The sequence below is a fragment of the Grus americana genome, chromosome Z (genome assembly GCF_028858705.1).
Source record: "Grus americana isolate bGruAme1 chromosome Z, bGruAme1.mat, whole genome shotgun sequence".
In the NCBI taxonomy this organism is placed as follows: Eukaryota; Metazoa; Chordata; class Aves; order Gruiformes; family Gruidae; genus Grus; species Grus americana.
This window is the reverse complement of record NC_072891.1, coordinates 59,026,347-59,053,447: the sequence shown is the minus strand read 5'-3', so window position 1 is coordinate 59,053,447 and position 27,101 is coordinate 59,026,347. Positions and strand designations below refer to the sequence as shown.

General features: G+C 37.5%; 1 long non-coding RNA gene across 2 annotated transcripts in view; it reads right to left on the bottom strand.

The window, feature by feature from the left end:
• The window catches only part of LOC129199770 (uncharacterized), a 52,756-nt gene that overhangs the window by 19,682 nt on the left and 5,973 nt on the right, over positions 1 to 27,101 (bottom strand). Inside the window, exon 1 of one of the 2 annotated variants that reach the window (XR_008574739.1) lies at positions 1,788 to 1,901. The exons of the other annotated variant lie outside the window; for it this stretch is intronic. This is a non-coding gene — a long non-coding RNA (uncharacterized LOC129199770). Of the gene's footprint in view, positions 1 to 1,787; positions 1,902 to 27,101 lie in introns of those variants that run through there. 2 annotated transcript variants of the gene reach the window in all.

Here is a 27,101-nt window from a genome sequence, read left to right as displayed (position 1 = left end):
GATGATTAATGCCCTCTGCAGAAATCAATTGATCAGAACTATGGGTAGCACAATGCTAGCATTTCCTCATTCTTTATGTAGCACTTTTTCGGTATTATAGTATCAAGCCTAAAGTGAAGGTTCTTTATGCTGCATTTGCAAAGTACTGGCAAAACTGTAAGAATCATTTCACTACTTATTTGTGCACTCCTGCTGAATTAAAATTGGTCAGAAAACCATATACAGTCTAATTGTTATTTTGTTAATGCTTATCAGCTACAGGCAACTTGATAAACAATTATTTGCAGCCTGACAAGCTGTTTCTCAGAGAGTTTTGATGACCATATACCATCAAAGTCCTTCCCAGCCTTTTCAGTCAGTACAGTTCATTTTATCCTCACAGTATCACTGCAAGCATAGAGAAATGATGTAATTTACTTACGGAAAAGAGAAGTATAGAAAGATTAAGGGACAGTTCAATGAAACAGAAAATTCTTTCAGTTTTCATGTGCGTAATCAGCAATCTAGACCTACTGCGTGCCTACACCTCAACCGTGCCTATACCTATTTGGATCAGTGGTTTTACTCTCTTATTTCAACATGCTGAAGAGCACCTCCTCTTTTAGAGCTATGTGAGGGAAATATAACAAGAAACAATGAGGAAAACCTCCCACTTCTTCCTCATTTCCCTATGTTCTATCTTCCTCTCTAGATGGTAGCACTACTTAATCTGTGTTCTCTGTGCAAAGTGCAAAAGTAAAGCGGTGTGAAGTATCCTGCCATTTCAATGGTGAAGTTCACTGAATGCTGATTTCAGGGAAGAAAAAAAAACCCCAGAATTTCCGCTTCTGTAACGGCAATTACATGTGGAGAACAGCGTCTCAAAATGTCAGTCATAAATCTGTTATGCTGTGCCTGACTGTTGAATATATTGTATGTGTGCTACACAACCATAGAAGGAGGGAAAAATATGGCAATTTAATCTCAGAGCAATAGAAAATACAATTTCTTTGAAAAAGCAAGCAGATACTTCACTCTAATAGAGCTGGTGTTGACTATTCTGCTGTGTATCCCATCAATGTTACTCTGAATCAAACCAGGACCAAGCTTCCTTTTTGCAATAAAAACATTTTTCCTATTAATTGTATTTTGCACTCATGGCTGAGAAGCTATAGAACAAAATTAGGACAACTACAAAAAAAAAAATCTCACTTTAATAACTAAGGCAGTTCTCCGAATAAAATCCAACCAAGGTTTTTAAAACATTAAACTCACGAGACAATAGAGAAATGCTAATACTCTACTTATTTTACACTGATATTCCTTTAGAGTTCTGCCACAGTGCAAATATATCGATATTTTAAAATTTATAGACACCTATAGGATGAGCTAAGCTAGTAAAGTGAACGGTAACTGTTTAATTCTCTGTAAGTAGAAAAAGATGAGTCATAATAATCTATCAGTTCAATTTCTCCTAAAACTCCCTTATATTATAGACATATCCAAAGTTTGCGTGTCTGCTTCCTATTGCCAATATAAATGACAGACTATTTCATTTTTACAATTTTTTAGTGAAAATAATCTTGTCTTGAATTCAGCTCTAATGATTTAGCCCATAAATTATAAACATTACATGAAGTCATTTGCTTCCAAACAGTTTTGAGCATAGATATAATATTTTATAGGAAAAATAGAAGTTATTTTGCTTCCTAGACCTTGCAGTTCTTTGGCTGTAATATTGTAAAACGTTAATGAAGCAACACTTAGAAAATTTTTTAAGTATTTTGTACTCTCCCCAGGCACATTACCTGCTCTAGCTGTGCTTTTCTTCAAAAGTCTCTCCTAATTATTCCTCATTGTCTATAGTACCAGGAAGAACACAATCCACCTTCAAGTTACAGGGGGGAAAAAAAAACCACAGGCAGCAGGGAATTGTCTGCTTACAAATTGGAAAAAAGGACTGTAGAGGACAGAAAATAAAGAAGACATATCAGTATAAGGCAAACGTACATTTTTTTTTTTAACCCATATCCCTAACCTGTCCCAGGTTCACTTGCTGCCAATTCTGTTTGCTGTTGTAGCAGAAGAATCGATCAAGTGGATTAAGCATCTGCTCAAGATTTTCATTATTTTTTTCAGATGTGTTACTTCTGAGCAGATGATAAAAGCTAAACAGTATGTGAAAGGAACAGCATCTCTGGCAAAGTGATAACCTGAAGTGAATAGCAAGCCATACAATGGATAAGAAATACAGTGAAGTCACAGAAGATTCCTTATGAAAGGATGGACATTATTAAGAATCCATCTTCTACTACTCTTACTGATAGCAGAAAAAATGGTATATCCCTACATTTGCCATTTCATTTCAATTTACTGGTCGTTGTCCATGTAAAAACGTGGACATCCCTTTTGAACTTGTTGCTGCTGTGTGTGTTTCTGTAATCTACTGTAGCAAAAGTTCACTGATAGTTTTGCAAAAAAATTACTTTGTTTTATAAGTTTTAAATAATTTTCTTAGTAGCTGTTTCCTGCTAGTTCATCAGGTTGGTCTAAACATAGTCTTGTAGGACATGGCAAAAATAGTACTTACCCATCATATTTATGACTTATGAGCCGTTATTATATTCCCCCAGTCTAGTAGTCAACAATACCTGTTCTACCTAGTCATTCAGTCTCTCCTTGCAGGGTAGTTGCCCCATGCTCTAAATTATAAGACAATAGCATGATACAGTGGAGAGACAGAAACCAGGTAAAACGCATCATTTCAGCTTTTTAAAAAAAAATCGATTTTTTCATATCTTTAACAGTACTTCATTCCAATTGGGGGCAGGAGGTTGGGAGTTTCTGTTTTGGGGAGAAAGAAAAGAATATTTCAGAAATCTTAGGTGTTTTGAAGTGTTCATTTAATGATAAATTTTATTGTATTAAAATATTGTGTTGAATCTATTGAAAAAAGAGTGGTGCTCTTGACAAACAGGAATAACTTTATATAATAATGAAACTAATCATAAAAATTAATATATTTCCTGCAGATCTAGAAGTTATTTTAATTTGCAACAGAAATCATATAGAAAAACCCAAGTGTCTTAAAATTGCCTTGCCACATAAGCAACAGGTTAATTAGAAAAAGAATATGGTAATATAGCAATTCCTTAATTAAGCACTATGCATTCTCTTCCAGTCCAGACAGTAAAACTTTTTCTTATGATAATGAGTGGAGATGCATTTAAATTACAGTGGATTCTGATATTTTTCATGTATGAAGCTACCAATCTGCTCATATCACTCATAATGGAAAAAAGGATACAAAAAGTCTTCCTGTGAAAAAGTGGAGGGACTGAATTTATCATAGCAACATACTTCTGGATATATGTCTAAAATTTTCTGCAAATGCAAAGAGGTAACTAGATGATGCATACATAGAAAGCCACAAAATAAAGACCACAGATGGAGATTGTCGTGGGAGGCAAGCTAGCATGAAGACAGGCTCTGAATAGGGAAATCAAGGAACATTGGCCCTTTCCATATTCAAGGAAAGGCTTAAGGTGAGACATTCTTTCATATAGCATACAACTTGAGATCAGCTCTCTCCCTTGCTTTCAGAACTGGAGTAGGCTGTTTAATCACTGGTTACTGCTGTCACTGCTCCTAGAGGAAAGGATTAGAGGAAGTAAATAAGCCCTGGTGAAGTAATCTTAATTGATCACTGCAGCTGAGGATACAGCCTAATGGTAGTTTAATCACATAATTCCACTCCAGAGAGGAAAGATGGCATAAAGGCAGCAGCTAAATGAAGACCGTATTCCGGAAGGATAAGGGCTCAAAAGTGCAGTTTGTTCTGAGTAATGCACAATGCAAAAGCACTAAACTTGGCAACAAGCTTAAATGACAAAAGCCAATGGTATTTATTGACTGGATGAGCTGTAAATTTCCTGAGGCACTTAGCTTTAGATATAGATTTACCTCCCTACACATGTCAATCATATAAAAAGCTACTCTTTCCATCATCTTTGACTCATAATAGTGCTTAAAAAAGAAATAATTTGCCCTTCATCTAAGTAGATAACATTCCCTGCTTCCATTGAATTTTTACTTTGGGTTTAACCATACATGGCTCCTTTGAAGTTCAAGATTTTAAATAGCTCTCCACGATTCAATTTTAGTCTCTTCCAATCTTTATTTTTTTGTTTGTCAGGCACTATTATTTCCCCACTGCAACCTCATTTGACAGGTAGCATTAACACTTGCTGCGCATATCCTATCTACTAGCTGGCCTTTGCAACACAAATTAAAAATATTCAGGTTTTTTTTAGAGTTATAAAAAATAGCTCAAAATTTATTAAAATTTATAAGTGGACCATCTGTATTTTCTTTCAGTGTGGTCAATTATAGGAAGCATATTACTCATGTGACTCGTTAATCACTAATCAGAGCTGTTATTTTTGTCCAATTGCTGTTTACTTGCAGTCATTATAAACAGCAGTAATTTTTCAACATGATTCTGTAATTCTAAGAAACAGCAGTTGTTAATATAATCTAGGTCTCATTTTATGAATCAAAGAAGAATATATATATATGATTAATGACTTATAGTATTCCAGATAGCCCAGGAATTATTACACTGTGAAAAAATATTGTATATTTGGTTATTCTGCATTGCCAAAATTTTCTCTTTTTTTCCTGAGCTGTACTGCTTTTAGTGTGTCTATCACAAACTCTGTTAGTTTCCTTGACATCATTTTAGCCCCTTGATTATGGAGAAAATTTTATCCAGGTGCACCACTGAAGTTACGAAATAACAGTGAAAAACTAATTTTATTTTCTGTAATGTTAACAGGCAAGTAAGGATTTGGGCTTTTGGACATGTTTCTTTATTAAACTTTTCATATTATTACAACACTGCCACAGAGAAAGCACATCAGAAAAGGTTTAACTAGTTTAAAAAAATACACTGTGGTATTTACTGAATTATTTACAATCTAGCTTCAATATAACACACAAAGATTTCATGATCTTCCCTCATTTCTATTATTTGAGAAAAATCTCACTTGTCAGAACAACGTTTTTTGTTGCATGTTTATAATCACTGACTACAAAAAATAAGTCTCCAACTTGAGTATAGTTTTCCACTGTCTTCTTTTGTATACTACTGTCAACAACTGTTATATGGTTGCTAAGCAGCAAGTACAAATTGCTCTTTTCAGGCAGAGTTTTCAATTGGACTACCATTTATTTCCTGCAAAATACGTTTCAGTTATTGACAAGAGTAATCAGTTTTCTGACAAACCCAAGCTTAAAATTCTGTCTCTCACCCAAAGAGAAATCCTACATAGACACTTCTGGTTTTGCACTCTTACTCCTGTTTGGTGCAGGAGAAAAGATAACAACTTCTTGGAAGCAGTGCCATGTCCCTACGTATACATAGATTATTATGTAAAGAAGTTCTAAGTTTTTCTGCTAGATACACATTTCTGTGCACTTGCGGGACACACAGTTTCATTAGCTGATGGTCACTCTACTTTTTTTAATTTGCGTACTTTTCCTTTCTGCCTGCTTGCCTTCCATCCATCCTGTGCCACAGTAGTCACAACACTAAAGTGTCTTATAAGGGTAATCGTCAGGGTTCATTCCCTTGAATAAAGTAGAGTGTAATAAAATCATAGAATCATAGAGTCATGGAATGGTTAGGATTGGAAGAAACCTCAAAGATCATCTAGTTCCAAACCACCCCCACCCCCCGTCATGGGCAGGGACACCCTGCACTAGACGACATTGCCCAAAGCCTCATCCAACCTGGTCTTAACCACTTCCAGGGATGGGGCATCCCCCCCTTCCAGTCGGCAGGAACTTTGCCGGACTGCCAGGACTTCTCAAATAAGATGGAGAGTGGCCTGGCCATTTCATCCGCCAGTTCCCTCAAGACCCACTGATGCAACTCATCAGGTCTCATGGACTTGTGCACTTTCATTTTCCTTAGATATTCTCAAACCTGATCTTCTCCTACAGTGGGCGGTTCTGCATTCTCCCAGTCCCTGCCTTCTGTGACCTGGACAAAGTGGCTCAAGGATTTGCCAGTGAAGACTGAGGCAAAGAAGTCGTTGAGTACCTCAGCCTCCTCCATATCCTGGGTAACCAGGTCACCCCTTTCATTCTGGAGGGGACCCACATTTTCCCTTGTCCCCCTTTTCTCACTGACATACCTATAGAAGCTTTTCTTGTTGTCCTTGACATCCCTAGCCAGACTGATTTCTATCAGGGCTGTGGCTTTCCTAACCTGCTCCCTGGCTGCTCAGACAGTTTCTCTGTATTCTTCCCAGGCTACCTGCCCTTGCTTCCACCCTCTGTAGGCTTCCTTTTTTTGTTTGACTTTGCCCAGGAGCTCCTTGTTCATCCATGGGGGCCTCTTGGTGGTTTTGCTTGACTTCCTCTTTGTTGGGATGCATTGCTCCTGAGCATGGAGGAGGTGACCCTTGAATATTAGCCAGCTGTCTTGGGCCCCTCTTCCTTCCAGGGCTTTGTCCCATGGTATTCTACCAAGCAGATCCCTGAAGAGGCCAAAGTCTGCTCTCCTGAAGTCCAGCTTATAGTTTATAAGGAAATTAATTAACTGCATTCCTATTCATTCAGCTTATATTCACTGGTGCACTTTTCATCAGTGCTGAAAAGACATGAAGCAAAATGCTATAAACTCATTAAACGAATGAAAGAATTAATACTGGTCTTAATCCCCTCCGTTACTCATACATATCTACAAGAAAGAAGCTGACACGCAACAGAGCATCAAGAAATCTTGTTCCCTGCTATTTCTGGTCTTGAGAGAGGCAAGAGATTGCTGTCATTCTTTTTTCTTCTGGTTTCCTTTGTTTTGGAAAAGTTGGTGCCAAGCAATAGCACACATTTTATTCTAGCATTTACTTCATTCTACTTTTCCCTCTTGTGTCCTCTGAACAATTAAGTGTTCAGAGTATTTGTGTTGAAGTTATTTTAGTGCACTGTGATACATCTTACAAAGGAAACCAAATTAACGACCAATTTATGTGACTTTTATGTACAAATACCCATAACTTCACAATTAAAGAAAAACCTGGGCACGTACTCAGAAAATATACATACCCTTCAAATATTCATCTCTTGGCATTAGTGTATGCCTTTGGGAAAACTTACAGTGAATTTAAGAGACTAGGTTTACTAGCGAGACATGTCAAGGAAAATAAACAGGAATATTCAGAAAAACAATTAATTTAGTCCTTCCTCCTGATCTTATTTTGTTTATATTTTTATTTTAAACTCTTCATGTTCTTGAATAATACAATGAAAGATATATATTGAGGTGGCTAATCATTGTATTTAAAAACACAGCCTATTTGGGAAAAAAATTGTTTAAAGTGTTCTTTTATTAAGTTCTAAATGGATTGGAGTGAAGAGAACAAAACACCCGATATTTTATATTTTCTTGAACTTTGCAAAAAATTGGAAGTGAAGTATTACTTTTCATGTCTTGATGTGACAAAAAAGTGCATGGACGAAAACAGAAATTTTAAACAAATCTTAACAAATTGCAAAAAAAAAATAGATTTCTTTTGCTCAAACAACATGAATTCTACCATCTTATGACTCCACAATTTTGACTAATTAGTAAAAAGTTTTGAAAGGTTGTTAGACTCCCTTTAAGCAAAGCTGTACCATCTAGGAGAAAGAAATACTTTAAACCACACTAAGAGAATTTGAATTCTGACAAGCTGTTCAACAGCTGAACATTTGACATCTGTAGTCACTTATCTTGTTCCAGTGTCAGAGCTATTATTCTCTCTTTAAACATTTTTTTTCTATATCCCTTAATTTTTCCTCTCTGAGTTTTTTCCTATTCCCCTCTCTTAAATATAAAAAAAAAAACAAACCAAGAAAGTTGATTTAAGGCTAACTAGAAACAGAGAAACAGAATAGGTGTACCCGGAGTCCACTTCTATCCAGAAATGGATTTATGTGGGTTTTTCTTATTGAATGCTCCTTCTTTGCTGCTCTCCACCTAATGCTTTTCTCTCCTTTTTTTTTTATTATTTTGAAAATTCACAATCACTTTAATACAAAAGGAGGACCTGTTTAAAAAAAATTAAAAAATAATCTGTCAATCAAGTGCTTAAAAATCAGCCTTTCTTTCTCTGTACTTGCACAGATATTTAAAAAAAATAAGTACCCTAAAGGAAAATTTAGAAATAGATGTCTTTATAGTTTAACAAATATCATCCAGTAGTGAAACTTATGTCAGCAAAGCCCTGCATTGATCCCCTTGTGTAGCACATCAACCTGCTACAATGCATTACTCAAACATCCTGGAATGATTTTTGGCTAAATGATGCAAGCTAATACATAACTTGAATGTTTATGCATTTTTTTCACTAGAGGGAGCCAAAATCTCTATGTATGTAGTTTTAAGTACCAATGGTTCCAAAGTTTTCAGTCCAGCCCTGTTAGCAGCTACTGTGGTAAAGCTAAACATGCTACTGCCATACTTTTTTATTATTGTTATTGTTATTGTTTTTTCTATTATTATTAACTGCAGGGTGAAAAGGAGGAAATTAAAAAGGTACCAGTTTAGTACTGCTGATACAACTATAAAGGAATTTAGACACCTGAACTTAGTCTTGGCATATAGCAACAAGTTATGCCTTTGTATCTTAGGACTAGTAAGGAAGTTACTTTAAGCATCTCATGTACTAATTGATGCTCAGAACAGAGTTGTCTCAGTGTCACTGTTTTCACTGACAGAGGATAATGCAGAACACATGCTAATTTTTGGGTTTTTTGATCATGGGTTGATCTGCACAAACCCAGGCCTGCTGGCAAAACATGTGATACACCTTTCTCAAAGGGGGAAAAGGATCTTTGTGCAGGAGTTAGCAGGGCTCATTGCAAGTGTTTTAAACTAGATTTGAAGCTGGAAGGAGATAAAACTAGGCTCTCTAGAGATAAGGCTGAGCACATCAATATTTGAGGGATACCGTGGAGATCAATGCAGCAGCAAAGTCGCGAGAGCTACTCATGTGTTGGAAACCACAGAAGTGCCTGAGAATGGTCATACAGTAATTAGGGCTTCACCCCCAAAAAAGGCAGGATCTACAGCCCAACTTAAGTTAACCTACACCAATGCACGCAGTATGGGCAACAAATAGGAGGAAGCCTTTGTGCAGCTGGAAAGCTATGATATAATTGCAATCACAGAAACATGGTGGAGTGACTCACACAACTGGAGTGCTGCAATTGATAGCTATAAACTCTCCAGTAGGGATAGGCAGGGAACCAGAGGCAGTAGGGTAGCCCTATATGTTAAGGAGTGGTTAGACTGTCTACAGCTTGATGATGGTGATGAAAGGATTGAGTGTTTACGGGTAAGAAATAAGGAAAAGGCCAACAAGGCAGGTACCATGGTGGGCGTCTGTTGGAGACCACCCAACCAGGATTAAGAGGCAGATGAAATATTGTATAAGCAGCTGGGAAAAGTCTCACAATTGCTAACCCTTGTTGTCATTGGGGATTTCGACTTACCAGGTATCTACTGGAAATACCATACAGTGGAGAAGAAATGGTCTAGGAGGTTCCTGGAGTGCATGGAAAATAATTTCCTGACAGAGTTGGTGAGTGAGCCAGCTAGGAAAGGTGCCCCACTTGGACCCGTTGTTTGCGAACAGAGAAGGACTTGTGGGTGATGTGATGGTTGGAGGCCGTCTTGGGCATAGAGATTGTGAAATGATAGAGTTTTCAATTCTTGGAGAAGTAAGGACAGGGAGTCAGCAGAACTGCTACCTTGGACTTCCGGAGGGCAGACTTTGGCCTGTTTAGGAGCGTGTGTGACCTTGGGAGCTAGTCCTGAAGGATGAAGGAGTCCAGGAAGGCTGGGCAACCTTCAAGAAGGAAATCTTAAAGTTGCAGGAGCAGGTCGTCCCAATGTGCCAAAAGACAAGCTGGCAGGGAAGAAGAGCAGCCTGGCTGAACAAAGAGCTTTGGCTGGAACTCAGGAAAGAAAGAGAGTTTATGTATGCTCTTTGGAAGAAGGGATAGGCAAGTCATGAAGACTACCAGGACATTGAGAGATTATTGCAGTTTAGGCACAGCTGGCAGCTGAGCAACATGCAGCTGCTTGCTCACTCCTCTGCCAGCGATGGGATGGGGAGGACAATCTGAAGAAAAAGATAGAACTCATAGCTTGGGGTAAAAACAGTTTATTTAGGACAGCAAAGGAAGAGGAAGATAACAACACTACTTATAATATACAAAACAGGTGATACACTATGCAATTTGGTCACCTAATGACTGCATACTCAGCTGTTCCAGAGGCGGTCCCAGACCCACACTGCCCTCCATGATTTGCCCCCTTTTATGCTGACCATTATGTCACATGGTATGGAATACCCCTTTGGCTAGTTTGGGTCACCTGTCCTGGCTGTGTCCCCACCCAGCTTCTTGTGAAAATTAACACTATGCTAGTTGAAAACCAGGACAGTTATACAGATAGAAAATTAGAAGAGCCAAAGTCAAAATAGAATTTAATTTGGCTACTGCAATAAAAAATAAACAGTTAAAAAATGTTTCCATAAATACATCAGCAACAAAAAGAGGGCTTAGGAGAATCTCTGTTCTTCTATTATGTGCAGAGGGAAACAGTGACAAAGGATGAGGAAAAGACTGAGGTGCCTAACACCATCTTTGCCTCAGTTTTCAATAGTAAGAATAACTGTTCTCATGGTACCCAACCCCCTGAAATGGAAGACAGGGAAGAGGAGCAGAATGAAGCCCCCATAATTCAAGGGGAAATGGTTAACAACCTGCTACACTACCCAGGCACACACAAGTCTATGGAGCCAGATGGGATCCACCTAACGGTACTGATGGAGCTGGTGGAAGTGCCAAATAAGCCACTTTCACAGATTCACAGATTTGTAGAAGTTGGAAGGGACATCTAGAGATGTAATCCCCCGCTACAGCAGGAACACCTAGAGCATTTTACACAGGATTGCATCCCGGCTAACCAGGGAGGTCCCAGTTGACTGAAAGTTAGGAAATGTGATGCCCATCTACAAGAAGGGCCAGAAGGAGGATCTGGGGATCTACAGGCCTGGCAGTTTGACCTTGGTGCCAGGGAAGGTTATGGAGCAGATCATCTTGAATGACATCACATGGCATGTACAGGACAACCAGGTGATCAGGTCTAGTCAGCACGGCTCTATGAACAGCAGGTCCTGCTTGATTAAACTGATGTCCTTCCAAGAAGACAAGGTGATGTGCCTAGTGGATGAGGGAAAGGCTGTAGGTGTTGTTTACTTGGCCTTTAGAAAAGCCTTTGACACCATTTCTGACAGCATTCTCCTGGAGAAACTGGCTCCTCATGGCTTGGACAGGCATATTCTTCACTGGGTAAAAAAGTGGCTTGCTGGCCAGGCCCAAAGATTTGTTGTCAATAAGTGGTGTTCCCCAGGACTCAGTACTGGGGCCAGTTCTTTTTAATATCTTTATCAATGATCTGGATGAGGGGATTGCATGATTACAGATGACATCAAGTTGGGTGGGAGTGTTGATCTGCTTGAGGGTAGGAAGGCCCTATAGAGGGACCCGGACAAGGTGAATTGATGGGCTAAAGCAAAGTGTTCAACAAGGCCAAGTGCCAAGTCTTGCACTTGGGTCAGAACAACCCCATGCAGCACTACAGACTTGTGGAAGAGTGGCTGGAAAGCTGCCTGGTGGAAAAAGGCCTGGGGGTGTTGGTTGACAGCTGGCTGAATATGAGCCAGCAGTGTGTCCAGGTGGCCAAGAAGGCCAGCAGCATCCTGGCTTGTATCAGAAATAGTGTGGCCAGCAGGAGCAGGGAAATGATTGTTCCTTTGTGCTCAGTGCTGGCAAGCCCACACCTCGAGTCCTGTGTTCAGTTTTGGGCCCCTCACTGCAAGAAAGACATTAAGGTGCAGGAGCATGTCCAAAGAAGGCAAAAAGCTGGTGAAGGGTCTAGAGGAGTGGCTGAGGGAAGTGGGGTTGTTTAGTCTGGCAAAAAGGAGACTCAATGGGAGACCTTATTACTCTCTAGAGCTATGTGGAAGGAGGTTGTAATGAGGTGGGTGTCAGTTTCTTCTCCCAAGTAACAAGTGATAGGACAAAAGGAAACAGCCTCAAGTTGCACTAGAGGAGGTTTAGATTGCAAATGATGGAAAAATTTCTTCACTGAAAGGGTTATCAAGTATTGGAACAGGCTTGAGTGGTTGAGTCACCATCCCTGGAGGTATTTAAAAGGCACATAGATATGGCACTTAGGGACATAGTTCAGTGGTTTGTCTTGGCAGTGCTAACGATTGGACCTGATGATCTTAAAGGTCTTTTCCAACCTAAGAGATTCTATGATTTTATGATTCTTTGTAGTGCATTTCTAATACTTGTTATTGGATATGTATATTTGAGACTCAATTTCTCTGAGGAGCCAAGGCAAAGCAGGGACAGTGATTATATGGAAGAAAAAGGGTAAGATTTGTTATACTGTAAGGACCAGTATAACAAACTAAGAGTTAGGGTAAGTCTTTCCTCATTCAACATTTGCCTTCCTTCTGACATAAAATCTTGTACAGTACCTCGGAGCAGATGAGGAACTGGAGAAAAAAATATCAGCCATGCTGTAATGTTAGTGCAGCTTAGTTGAGACGTAGAGTTTTGTAGTAATCCAAAGTCAGTATTCACCAAGCAAAGCACACAGGAAACTACAGAGCCAAACCTGACTTCAAAATATATATAAGATTACAGCTATAAAACATAGTACTTATTCTGAGTCTAAAAACGAGAATGCTCAAATGTGCCTTTAGGCTGAATAACTCATCTTCTCCATTGTTTTGACAGTGTGAAAAAGGTAAACTTTTTTCATATGGATCTATAATGACTCCAGTGATATTGCAATACTAAATTGGATTTCTGTTTGGCAAAATACTTCGTATAGAGAGTGAAGGAACTGGATTTGGGGACTTGGGAGTTTGGGGGGGTTTTTTTCCAGTGTTTTGTTTTTTTCTTAATACCTTCAGAATTATAAGGCCTATAAGTTAATGAAAAATAAATTTTACTTTTTCTTAGGTATGTAATCCTCTCTATCCCTCTAACCATATTTCATACAAGAGACTTTTCATTTGTTATGTACTTTGCTATGCTCTTCTGTTTCCTATTTGGCTTTGGCTGTTACCTACAATTTATCTAGGACTAAGAACAGCTCAGATCAATCATAATGTACATGGCACCATGCATTGCTCTTTCTTCAGATGATTTACCATATGAAAGGGACATAGAGGACATGAGAAAAAAAAAGAACAAAGAAGCTAGAAAAAGAAAATAGAAATTTTTTTTTAACCTAAATGAGTTTTTCCTTTCATCCAATCTTGTTGTCTAGGAGGGGGAAAAATGCAAGAGAGTAGGGAAAGTAATTATTCTTTACTAGGGGAAATGAATTCTCACAGATTTTCTACAGCATAGCTGCAACTAAAGTATTTTAAGTTAGAGTTCCTCAAAAACTGAAAGCAGACTTTGATGTCTAAATTGAACTGCATTTGTGCTTTGAACTTGCAGTCATGTATTTGCAAAGTTTTGATAAGATTTTAAGCTAGTTTCAAGAAATGCTTTAAATAATCTGCATGCAAAAATACAAATTTCCTACAGGTAATAGCAGTTAAGAATAAGTAAGATTTGTTTAAAATATTTTAAAACCCCAATTTTAATCATAGCACAAACAAAACTAAAACATAAATACATAATATTGGCTTCAGTATCTAAAAATCCCTTCACTTTTCAGACCAGAACAATGTGGAATTGTGAGTCCATAATCAGTGTCTGCATAATAAGTAACTACTAGTGCCAGCTTTAGCTCCTCTACCCTAATGATTTGTGACAGTCATTCTAACCCTTTTCCTCTATTAGTGAATTAAGAGCACTTTCTAACTGTCTCTGTTGTTTATACAGTTTCCTTGTCTAGAATATCTCTCCAAGGCACAACAGCAAAAGTGTTGTCTCCTCTATAACTCACCTTTGAACAATGTAAGGCTCATATAAACACAATGCACCTGGGGATAATTTCAAAGGAAGCTATCTCTGTGAAGAATACAGAAACTGGAACTTACTTTGCGTAACAGAAGTGTGCTTGAAAGCACTTTAGAGATCTAATGAAATTCTGTGTGTACACAGAACAGGAAGTAGGAACTAAGCCATAAAGATGTTAAGACTGTCTAATAAGTTGCACCATAAGAGTAGACTTATGCATTATGGTCCAAAAACATCACTTGGGAATAAATATATATTTGTACTGGGTCTGGTTGGCATAAAGTTAAATTTCTTCATAGCAGCCCATGTAGTGCTGTACTCTGCATTTGCGACCAAACCAGTCTTAACACCCCAGTGTTTTGGTTAATGCTGAATAGTGCTTGCACAGAGTCAAGGTCTTCTCTGTCCCATAGGACAGTAGGCTAGAGGTGAGCAAGAGTCTGGGAGGAGCCACAGTGAGGGCAGCTGACCAAACTGACCAAATGGAAATTCTATGCCATATAATGACATGCTCAGCAGTAAAAAACTGTGTGTGCAGTCTTTCCAAAGCAGGCAATGCTCAGAGACAACCTGGGCACAGAAATGCTGTTGGAGATGGTGAGTAACTGCCTTTGTATCACTTGTTCTTTTTTTCTCCTCTTTTCTTCACTTACTAAACTGTTGTTAACCCATAACTTTTTATTGGTTTTGTTTTTCTAATTCTGTACCCCATCCCACTGGAGGAAGGGAAGAGGTAAGTGGGAGAGTGAGTTGCTTGCTGGGTCCTTAGTTGCTGGCTTTTGTCAACACATCTTTATATAAAATATATAATTGTTAGCTTCTTGTATATAACTTCTTATGTGTTCGATGACTGATGACAAATTAATTCAAACAGCAAGAAGTACCTCTTTAACCAGCTTCCTTACTCAGTCCATAGATCATCTTCCAGTTTCTATTTCTTAGTGGTTTCAATGCACTAAATACTTCAAAATTAGTAATATCAGGAATAATTACAAGACTTGTCTAAATCACAAGGTAAGAACAGATGTTCAGCAGTGAATGCTAGCAATGGGAAAGCTCTAAAATATTATGCATTCACAGATCACGTGCTAAAACAGTTTTGCTGTGCCATCATTATGAAATCAACTGGGACAATAAAGCTTCTTATACAAATAATAGCATTCACTATTCCAGCAAATGTATGTAAACGATCCAGTATGTTTCGTATAAACCTTGGTTTAAGCCCTGGTTAGCAACTGCTTTGAGTCAAGCTGTGTGGAGATCAGCTGTCAGCCTTCCATACTTCTGAAGTCTTCAGCCATATAAAGAAAGAGTGGCAGTAATCACAGAATATTCTCTATTAACAAATCCATTCTGTAATTTCTGCAGTCCTTAAGATGATTTTTCTCTACATAACACAACCTAAGAAAACCAAAACAGGAATTCCTTTATGACTACAACTACTACTGTTATAGGGTCAAACAGGTTGGAATACTTGAGAGTGACATGAGATTACCACAGCATGTGAAACATTTGTTCTCCTGTTTGTAGATATTGTTACTGTCCTAAATCAGACCAATTACATTCTTACACTGATGAAATAATAATAAAAAATATGAATAGCGAATAATAGAGAAACACTCACACAGATATGGTGTTTTCCCCTCCAAACTAATTCCAGAGCATTTGGTAATTAATCATAAAAAACAATTTATATTGTATTTGTGTTACCACAAACAGCATCTCTAACTGTGGGAACAGACTCTAGTGCTTCTGCATACAGCCCGTGCTCTACCCAAACACCACTATACAGTAGAAAACAATCAGAAGAATTAATGATTTGATCTTCAAAATGGAGGACAGCAATCAGCTCATCGTGACATGAAAGCAAAGGAAGGCAAACTATGTGTAGCCACTGGAGGAAATCCCTTTTTGAGCAATAATGAAGCAGAAAGATCAAAGGAGAAAAAGTGGAATTTCCAGTTAATGAAGAGAGTTAAATAGTCCTTCAGAGCCAAGCTTTGGAACCCATAAATAATAAGCCATACAAAAATCCATCTACCCTGGAGGTCCTAAAATACTAAAACAGATATTTAAGACCAGTAAAGAACAATTTTGAGAATCTAGTCTGAAATTTTATGCCATACAGACCAAAAAAGCTGTAACCACCAGTGCAGAACCATCAAGTTTGTCATGTGTCTGAGCCTAGAACATTTGCAAGTAAGGCACCTTGCACATATATAGGCACTTCAACATCAGGAATCTTTACGTGATCCATTTATACTATGTTTCACTTGCTCTCAAAAAGCTACCCTATTTCTAGTCTGAAGGTCTAATTTCAGCCCCCCCAAAATGGTTTTCAAAATGCTTCTTTATCTTCAAGTGAATCTAAAGCTAGCTATTATCAGATATCCTTTCCTTAAGTATACATAGACCATAATTAAGATGCTTAAGCTAATCTTTAAAGAAATTGTATGTGTCTCTTCCTTCTAAACACAGCCATCAAACTTCCTGTCACTGTAACTTCATTTTGAATCCTTACCTGTATCATTCTCCTTCTAGGACACAAGCAGAGAAGGTTCACCTCAAAACACACTCTCCTGGAAGAGTGTGCTGAAGAGAGTGCTGCTTTCCTGTCTGCCAAAAACATTTCTGGCTGTTGCATACCACACTGGGCACATTTATACTATGAGAGGACTGACATAAATCCACTGACTCAGGATTTTTTTGCTTAAAACTTGTAATGGGACAACGGTTTCAATCATTAAATTAATAGTAAGAGACTGTTGATCACTTCTGTGGTTTTAATCAATTCTTAAGTGTCTCCTTAAAAAAATTTCCTTTGATCATGTATTTAATGAAATTTTTCACTAAGCTGTCACTTAAACAAAATTGAAGTACAATATTACAAACTCATTGAAAAATATTACACTTGTGATATTTCTAACTGCTGTATAAAATAACATTGATAAATCCCTATTTTGAACCTCATTCATAGCTCAGTGTGTATTTCCAGGTATGCAGAACTACAAATTTTGTAAAAGCTTTTACTTCAAGTAAAAAAAGTTATGTTAGAATTGTATCTAGAATTGCACTGTAGAAAGTCTAAGACTTTGCAAGCATGATGTAAAGTCATGAATAAGGAAACAAAGGTCCTCTACCTCATTAGCAACTCTGTACTTCCATTCAGCAAGTAAACTTTGCCCATAAATAATTTGAATAAAGGTAAAGCACTTGTTCATGACTATTACCTTGCATCTGGGAAGATCTCTGTTCCCTGAACCTGTACTAAGTATTCACAAGTCAAAACCATGCACTATGCCAAACTGCATATCAATAGTATATTTTTACATAGGAAATTACTAAAAGATCAAGACATACAGGGCCTAAGATGTCATTCATAGCTCATGAGCCTTTTCGATGCAATTCACACAAGCCTAATGAAGAAAGTTAAATTTCCACTTTGGCATAACTAGTATATGCAATTACTCTAAAACATTCACCAAGACTTATGCCTGCCCTGCAACTTGCACTTCCTACACACAGAAAATATTGGGTTACTTCATTAACAAATGCCTTTAAAAACAGAGAGAAGTTGCTTATGACTTACGAGAAAGAAGTTTTAAGACAATTGACCTGGTTTTGCTTAATAGAAGGATGCATTATCTCAATATTAAATCTGTTCTGAAGGTCACATTATTTCCATACTAAACCATAAAGAGATCTTTGCAAGCTTTTCTATTTTTATAGCATCATATTTTTTTGCAATTAAAGTAACACTAGTTTCTGCACTGGATGATATTTAATACAAAATTTCTAATATGGTGAAAATCATTTGCTCTCATTCACAACTCAGTAGAAAAGCTTTTCTACTGAAATTTGCTTTCATTCCTCCTAACTCAGGTCAGGGGCCAGATGGAGTGAGACTTTTCCAAAGGCAATGGAATCGTATCAACTCAAGTAGCAGGGACTAAAGAATGACATGCTCAGGAAGTAAAAATTTATTATCCTATGGGGGGTGGGATGTAATTATTTTTTAGATCAAATGAATATGCACCCTCTTCACATTTTCTTGGAAGAAAGAAATGAATGATTCAGAAAAGCTCTTTTCCCCACCTTTTATTCTGTTAAAAAAAGTTAACTAACACATTCAGTATGGCTAAGGCAGCAACAATTTTATAGGTATTAGTAGCTGGTAAATGTGAAAATTCTTGTTGAGTCTGACCTTGATTTCCAACATTTCTTAGAACTACACCTGTTTTAATCTAGGGTTTTTAAACATTACAAAATTATTTTCTTTCCTCAGGTAGACACAGAGAAGTTCCAATTTTCATGGTGTTTCTACAATTTTTGATAGCTCTGCTGAATTTATATATACCAAGTTGCTTAGTCCTCCAGAACCACATTTACTACTTCATCTGTACTCATAGTTTATTATTACAAAACTGTACTTTATAAAAGCCTTTTTCCTTCAGTTACTGCAGTAAAAGAAGAATTTCAAGCTGAAATTTTGACTGAAAGTAGCTTTATTTTAGAGATTTTAGGGAATATCCTTGCTCTACGATGTTTCTCACCTGAGGTACCAGTATTGGATCCTATGTTTCACCATAAGTAAGGACTTTCACTATCACTGGTTTTAAATTTATAATGGAAAAAAACCTCAGTGAGGTATCTTAGTCTCTAATAGAATAATTGAAGACTGCTTCTAACAAAATCCTTACACTTTTTTTCAGCACAGCTTTATGTAACAAATGCTATTTCAGAACACTACAAAGAAATTCCTTCCTCTACTGCAGAACTTGTAAAGAACATAAAACATACTCAGATTCTCCCCAGATAACTAATGATTTATTTATAGTCTTAATGCAACCTACATTTTAATATGTGATAGGGATGTTCTTTCCTATCACCAATTCACCCTGCTTAAGCAGTAATTGTCCAGAGCAAACTTTCTTTCAATCAAGAAATAGCATGATGACACTCTGAAAGAGGCAGTGTTAGTAAAATACATATTCCCAAATAAATCTACCATGATGTCCTCAATGATTAGGTATTTGCATTTTTTAAAATAAAATTATTTTTTCCTATTAGTGATCAATTTGCCCATTTCCCTATTCCTTTCCAGTCTCTGCTTTATCATACTAAGTACCAAAAAGATCAACAATGACAGATGTAGGATGATGGTCTTTATTTTTAGATTAGTTATTACACTTTAATGACAATATTTCTCAATTATCTGAACAGTTCATTCTTCCAGGAGGGAATATGATCTTCCAGTTTTTGTGTTAATGTAATAGTTACCCAAAACAATCTAGCAAAAAAAACCCCCAAACCAAAAAACCAAAAGGCAACTCATCAGTAGTGGTTTAGAGTTAGTGGACCTACATACTAGTTTAATATAATAAGTACCTTCTATAGAACAGCAACTGTGGGTTACTACAAGTCAATTATGACTACTTCAGGACTATAAAGATATGCAAAACTGACTCACACTTTAAAAGAATACTGAAGCTTCAATTATGTAATTGTATTGGGTCTGGCTGGGATTCTCACTAGTGCCCTACTGCACACTGGAAATCAGACAAAATCAAGTTTCAGCAAGAAAAACATAAGAATTATGTTAGTAATTTTCTCCAACTAGTACATTTAGTTTGAATAAAAATTCAACTACCAGTAGTATCTTACATTGTAACTCATCAATGTTGAAAATACTAGATGTAAAAAGTATTACAAAATATATTCCCATTATGTGAAAGTAATGGTTTGATGACAACGTGCCACTTTTCAATTCCTCTGTTCTTGGTCACTGAGCATTAACTGATACAATAATATTACAAACTGAGTTTTATTTCAATATATATGACAGTTTGGTGTGTCAGGTGTTGTTAAACACCTCACACATGTTTAACAGGTCAAAACCATAATCTTAGCATGAAATTTTTAAGTTGTTCCAACACAGTATGAACAGCATATAGCTCAGAGGAAAAAAATGCAGCTGTAAAGTGAGGCTCAAAGAAAAAAAAGGGGATTATATACACCAAAGAAGACTACCATCATAGTACTATAAACTATTAGCTATTATAAAATAGTGCAGATACTTTGCTAGTGCAAACTGTTCCACGTTTACAGAACTATACCAATTTAATAAATTTTATTAATTTATACCAATTTAATAATGTCCCTGGAGAACATCCATGGTTATAGTTTTGACAAATGCTGATTGTTCCACCTGTGGTTTTCTAGAGTTTGTTTCATAACAGCTGTAAATTATGTGCTTTTCCCCCTGAATTTTACTAATTTTTTGTAACACATACTATTTCAGACAAAAATAAACCCCCATACTACTTCCTAAACTCAAACTCAAACTCGGTAGTTACATACTTGAAAAAGAGTTTTAAAACATGGAGAAGCTGCCTACATGGAATCTGTTGCCAAGTAGAATTTCCACTGACGAACATGTTACTTCAAGAAGTAAGAAGGAAGGCTACTAATTAAAGAAAATTTACTGTATTAAAGAAGTTTGAGTTTTCATTTCAAATATTACTAACTACTAATTTTTACTAATGCAATGAATTAAGACTTTACATTTTATAGATCAATAACTGCATCTTAGACTGTGCACACACAGTTTTGCACAACAGCTACACAATAATCAAGAATCCCAAAGCAGAGAAGCATTATTTTTAATTTACCTGCAGCTTCCCAGAGTGGAACTACCGCACAATAGATTTATTTTTTTAATGTTGGGTAATTTTAGCCACTATAATAATCCTGTTTTCTTCTTAAGAATGACCAGAATAGTACAAACTGTAGAACTCAGAATAACTTACAGTACAAAGAAAGACACAATACAGGGACTACTCCATCTTGTTAGAGGCAATTTAAATTGGAAATGGAAGTCATGATCAGATGCTTACTTAGAGCTCCCATATAAGCATGAAATAGACAGTTCCCTAAGATTTTAAATGATAGCACTGCTTTTCTTAACGCATCAGAGATTGACTATTTAATTCCTTAACACAACCCTCGAAGTGACGGAAGTGATTACCTCTGTTTCTTATACAAAAATTCACTCTAGATGAGAGTTGAAGTCTCACAAGTTTCAGTTCACCCATTCTTTTATACCATTCTTCCTCAAATCTTTAACCATTCTTGGAAGGCTGAAGTATTCGCTAGGTGGAAAATACAATCCTCCTACTGTCCATGTCTCATTTTCTCCCCATGTGCATATTCTGACTCATTGAATTTTCTAGGAAAAAATAACCTTTTAGGATTCACTTCTTTAACCCAAAAGGAAGTTAAAATGTGAGCTCATAATGAATAAGTTAAATCTTACAAGAAAAGTCTATCAGAAATTAGATCTAACTGTTTCATGTCTAGATTTCCACACAAGAAAAATGCGTGTGCAAATCCTACTTCTGAATCGAGATGAAAGAATTAAACTGAAATTTTCAGTGTAAATCCAGGATCCAAACAATGGATTTACTACCTTTTCTGATGAGTCTTACCACTCTTTTTTTTTGCCCCTCCCCCAGCTGACTCCCTATGGTACATTCTTCTAAAAGGAAGAAACTATATCATATTGTAGTTCATTTTTAGTGAAGACGTGCTTTGTAAATACAAAGGAGAACCAGATTAATATCATCCTTTGCAAGTAACTTTCCACAATGGTCCCTTTTCTGTAATACAATTACTTCAGAATGCTAGATCTTTTAAAGATGTGAAAGAATTAGTGTGTACTGAAGGAAGCAACATGGATCCATATTATAATCTAGGCTTCTCTTAACACAGGTAGAGACATACATACCATCACTCTTATTTACAAGTTGTACACAGGCCCTAAGCTTTTCTTGAAGAGCTGATTATCAAAACAATTTTAAAAATACAAAACACCCCAAAAACACAGTACTTAATGGAAGAATGGCTGTAAGACATATTCATTTATTTATGAACAACCATTTATGACAAGGTGGTTCAATTCCTTGGTTTGCTTGTTATCTTCACTTTCCAACAGAAGAGTTAGTGTTTTGGAATCATCAGTCCTAAGAAGCTTTTTTCAGGTTTGACTTATCACACATGACTGTGATATACCAAGTAAAAAAGCAGTTTTAAAATAGACATTATTTTACAAATTAGTATGAGAAATCCTCAATTACATAATTTTGAAGGTAAATCTCTGCTGTGCGAAATAGGCTATCTCATCAAGCATAATCCATCGCTATTCCTGTATCCAAGAATGTTTTATTTAATTGCCAGATCTGTCTCACACAGTTGTGTGAGCAGGCAATTCACAATCACTATTTATATTCCCACTTTCATAAATGCAGCTCTGGAATTTTTTCATAGCAACAGAGTGTACCAAAGCAAGGCACACACACATACTTCTCTTTATATCTTGAGGGACTCTGTCTTCCTCACTAGTCTTAACATTCATCTCATTTTTGGAGCTCAGGAATAAAATTTAATAATATACAGACTATGGAAATAGTTTTCTCCCTTTGAATATGTATGCATGTGATTCCTTAATGTCAGCATATATTTTAAATGATTTATCAAATTGCTTGGTATATTACATGAAATCAAAATAAACTGAAGATAGAACTCTGTGCTATTCTACACAGCCTTGATATTTAATATTGCAAAAATATTTTCCTGTCTCATATTTATAGCCAAAGTCAACGTCCAATGTTAAGAGCACTATTGGATTTACATTTCCTGGATTTTTAAAACAGAAAATGCCATTTTTATCCTGATCTAAGATGTTCTTTATTTCTTCAATTAAAACTCAGTACTTTGTCTATTCCAAATTCAATAATCTGATTTTTTTTAAAAAAACCAAACTTTTGATATTTAACAGATGGAGAGAGGGGAAAGCAGAATCTCTGTATTTGAACTTTGTATAGAAAGATGTGGTAGAATTTCTTGTCTATGAAAGTATCTTCAATCACAGAAAAAAAAGCAGCATTTTGCATGAACAACTGAATTGAGGTGTGTCATTTAATATGAACTCTTTTTAATATCTGTAATAGTAGTGAAAATCATCATGAAACCATACACTGCCGCTAAAGATCAGGAGACAACTCATTGAGCACTAATAGTTTATTTCAAATGCAGACACCTTGTATCTTTCACCAATTTGGTCATATTATTTGGACATGTTATTCCCCATGTCTTCATTGCAAGGAAAAAAAAAAGAAAAAGAAATCAGTTACTTCAATAACAAAGTTTTGGGGTTTGAGTTTTTCTTTTTTAAATGGACACTCCAAAAATTGTAGGTGTATTTTTGCAGTAGGATTTCAATTTCATGTACTTGTGTATGTATTTCTCAACTAAAATATTTGATTAAGGCTGTCCATATATACCTGATCTGACATTTTCTAAATTTTAAGTTGTTTCTTTAAATTATTAAGGGCCTCTTAAAGACAGTCACACATTGAAATGACACAACACTGCTGCTTTACTCAGTATGCAGAGGAATGTTTGGTATCTATATCACTGACTGTTCAGCATTTAAAAACATGGAATGGCCAAATACACTCCTGCCATGAATACAAAGGTATTCATTTCCTCTGAGGCTTTTCTTTAACAAACAATATTATTGCATCTTCTTGTTTCATAATAATTTACTAACTTGATGAAAAGTCTCTGAGGTACAGCAAGATTTTTACTTCTGTTCTGTACCTGGAGAGCCATACTACAGAAACTTAGTGTCCTGGTTCTGGCAAGGACAGAGCTAATTTCCCAAAGAGCCAGGACAGGTGAGCCAAGCTGGCCGGGGGCTATTCCATACCATGTGACGTCATGCTCACCATAAAAGGCGGGGGGGGGGCTAGTTAGGCGGGGCCGGCGCGATTTCGGCGCGGTTCCAGGGCGGGCTGAGCGTCTGGTCGGTCATCCGGATCGGTAAATTGTTCTCTGTTATCACCCATTGTTAGTATCTGTTATCAGTACTGTTGTTGATTGTTTCCCTCTCCCTTGCTGTCCCAATAAACTGCCCTTATTCCAACCCTCGAGGCTTTGCCGTTGTTTTTCCGTTCTCCTTCCCAGCCCGCCGGGGGAGGGGTGAGCGACCAGCGCCTGGCGCTCTGCTGCCGGCTGGGCCTAAACCATGTCACCCAGACAAGATGTCCAGTAATTTTGCATGCCTAATTTGAAAAATCCAGGATCTGATCTGCCACTATCCCAACACATAAGTTTATTCATGTTGTTGTCTTGAATATCATGCTAAAAGCAAGCACATGCCCAATCTTACAAACATACATATAAAATCATACATGGTTCCCAGTTCCTTTCTGCCACCCCTTTTGGGACACTGTTTTAAATTTCAAACACTTGAGTCTTATTCTGAACCCTTCTGCCAGTTCCTTCCAGATCTTGCATGCCTTAAAGAAGGATGGGAAGTTCTGTTGTGGAGGTGCCAGTTGTTCCCAGCCTCCTCTGATGGAAGGACAGGCAGGGCATAGCTTGTGTTCACAGTCAGCTCCATACCTCCTGCTTTCTGCTGCTACAAAGCTTTTCACATTTTACACATGTAAATGCAAGGATATAAGAGTACAACTTCTTGCAATACAATACTGTGTTCTTATTTCCAGTCATCAGATCCCTCAAAGTCTTAACACACAGCTAGCAATTTACTAGGACTTCCTCAGGAAATGGAGGAGCATCTCAGTAAATTACTTTGTTAGGGCCATGAAAAGGAACAGATAATTGCTAAATCTCTGTTGCATAACCCATATCTTGATGCACACATGATTCGTGGCTGTCCATGGGACAAAAATCAGTCCTGAGGTGTGTCTCCCGAGCTCTGCTTGGAGGGACTATCCAGCCCTAGAACAAATACTACACACTCCCTTCAAGGTTTCAGGAGTGCTGCTATTACCTGAAAGCATATCCAGCTACTGTCAGCCACCAGAAAAAATACTCTCAGAATTTTGGAGTACCAGCTTTCAGGCAGCCTGAGCAGCTCAAGCAGGGGTACAGTATGAAGCCTTCTGGAAATAGTTTTTGGAGATAGTTTTTGGAGTTCTGGTTACTGTGAAAGTGAGCCAATATCCTAGTATATTGAGTCTACAAGGCAACATTTTGGTAGCTGGGGTGGTCTGCAAGGGCAGCCTCTGTGAGGAAAGGCTAGGCCTGTCCCATGCTGGACACAGCCGGTTCCAACCGGCTCCAATGGACCCACTGCAGGGCACAGCTGAGGCCCTCAGCAAAGATGGTGCTGCCTCTAGGAAAATTTATTTAAGAAATGGTAAAAAACCACTGCACAACAGTTGAGAGAGAGGAGTGAGAAATATGTGAAACAGCCCTGCAGACACCAGGGTCAGTGAAGGAGGGGAGGAGGTGCTCCAGGCACTGGACCAGAGATTCCCCTGCACCGTGTGGGAGAGACCTCAGTGGAAGTGTTATTCCCCTGCAGCCCATGGGCAGCCCATGCTGGCACAGGTTTATCCTGCTGGAAGAGTGGCCTGTGGACAATCCATGTTAGAGCGGTTTGTGATGGTTCTCCCATGAGGAGAACACGGCCTGGAACAGGGAAAGAGTGTGAGGAGGAAGGAGTGGCAGAGAGGAACTGTTATGGACTGATTCCTGCTCCCATTCTCCATATTCCTGCACTGCTTAGGGGGAGAAGGTAGAGTAGTCAGGAATGAAGTTGAGCCTGTGAAAAAGTAGGAGAGTGAAGGGAAGGTTGTTTAGATTTTTTTGTCTTTGTTTCTCACCATCTAACTCTATTTTAATTGGCAATAAAATTCATTTTTCCCAAGTGTAGTCTGTTTCCCCTGTGATGGTAATTAGTAAGTGATCTCAGTGTCTTTATCTCAACCCATGAGCTTTTAATCTTATTTTCTCCCCATCCTGCTGAGGAGGGGGAGCAAGAGAGCAGCTCTGTGGGCATCAGGCAGCCAGCCAAGGTCAACCCACCACACAGAGTGGAATTTGTAACCATGAAGAAACAGGAAAGTCAGATAAAAGTATTCAGTTTTATTGACAGACAGTAATACTTTCACATATGGCTTGGTATTTTCTAGCACACGATGTAAATCCTCTCTTCCTATATTATTGCCTCCTGTGATGAGACAATGGAGTCTTCAATAATAGCCTGACAGCAAAGTTATTTTTCTCACCATTCTTTAAGTTTTAGGGTTGACTTAGCCCTTTTCCACCTCAGTTAACAGATTCCTGGCCCTAAGGTGTTTCTTCCTGCTAAAGTGAATTCTCAGCTCTACTGTAATTAACTTCTATAAACTTTTGGTAGAAGAATTAAAACTCTGTATTGATAACTTCATGAAGAACTTTTAGCCCAATTTGTAGGTAAGACCCTAAGACAGAGATCTTTCAATATGTTACTTAACTGTCTTAGACAAGGCATCAAAAATTTCAGAAGGTCCCACTGCCCTTTTTTTACTTACATTAGCAGTAAATGAATTATGCAATTAGTGTCTTGAGAAAATAGATGCAGAGACAGTTATGTCTTTAGTGTCTTGCTGTATAGTCCCTGCAGATTAATATTTTGTAGACTTTTTTTTTCTGCTGCTATTGTATTATTTTAATTCTCATTGTTGTGTAAGTACTTTTAGTCTACATTTTCTTACTATAACCTGGGGTAACACTGCCTCACAGGACTAAAAGTAGTGAATTACTAAAAGACTACTCATTAGTATAACTGCTAGCATGACCTACCCATTATCGTGGTACAACTGAGAGAGAAAAACCCAGTCTTGTACAACTTGGACCAAGTCTTAGGCAACACACTATTTCAGTTGCTCTAGTGAGAATATTGCATTAGTCCAGTACGCAACAGGCACAGTCTTCAAGGTATTGGCCAAGTTTAGTTATACTAAACTAGTTACACTAGTGTAACATATATAGGTTTGTTAAAATTGATGGGTAAGAGTAGCCTTCTTGTAGCTGAAGGGAAGCTCCAAACGTGCATTTGTAAATGTTTGCAGTGTAAACTGTCAGGTTGAGATGGGGGGGCTTTTGACTGAAATAGCTGTGTAAACAAAAGCTCCAGGTGTAAATATAGGTTATATATAGCGGCATATAGTTATGCCACTTTAGGCCTCAACTTCCAGTGAATTATAAAGTCCAAG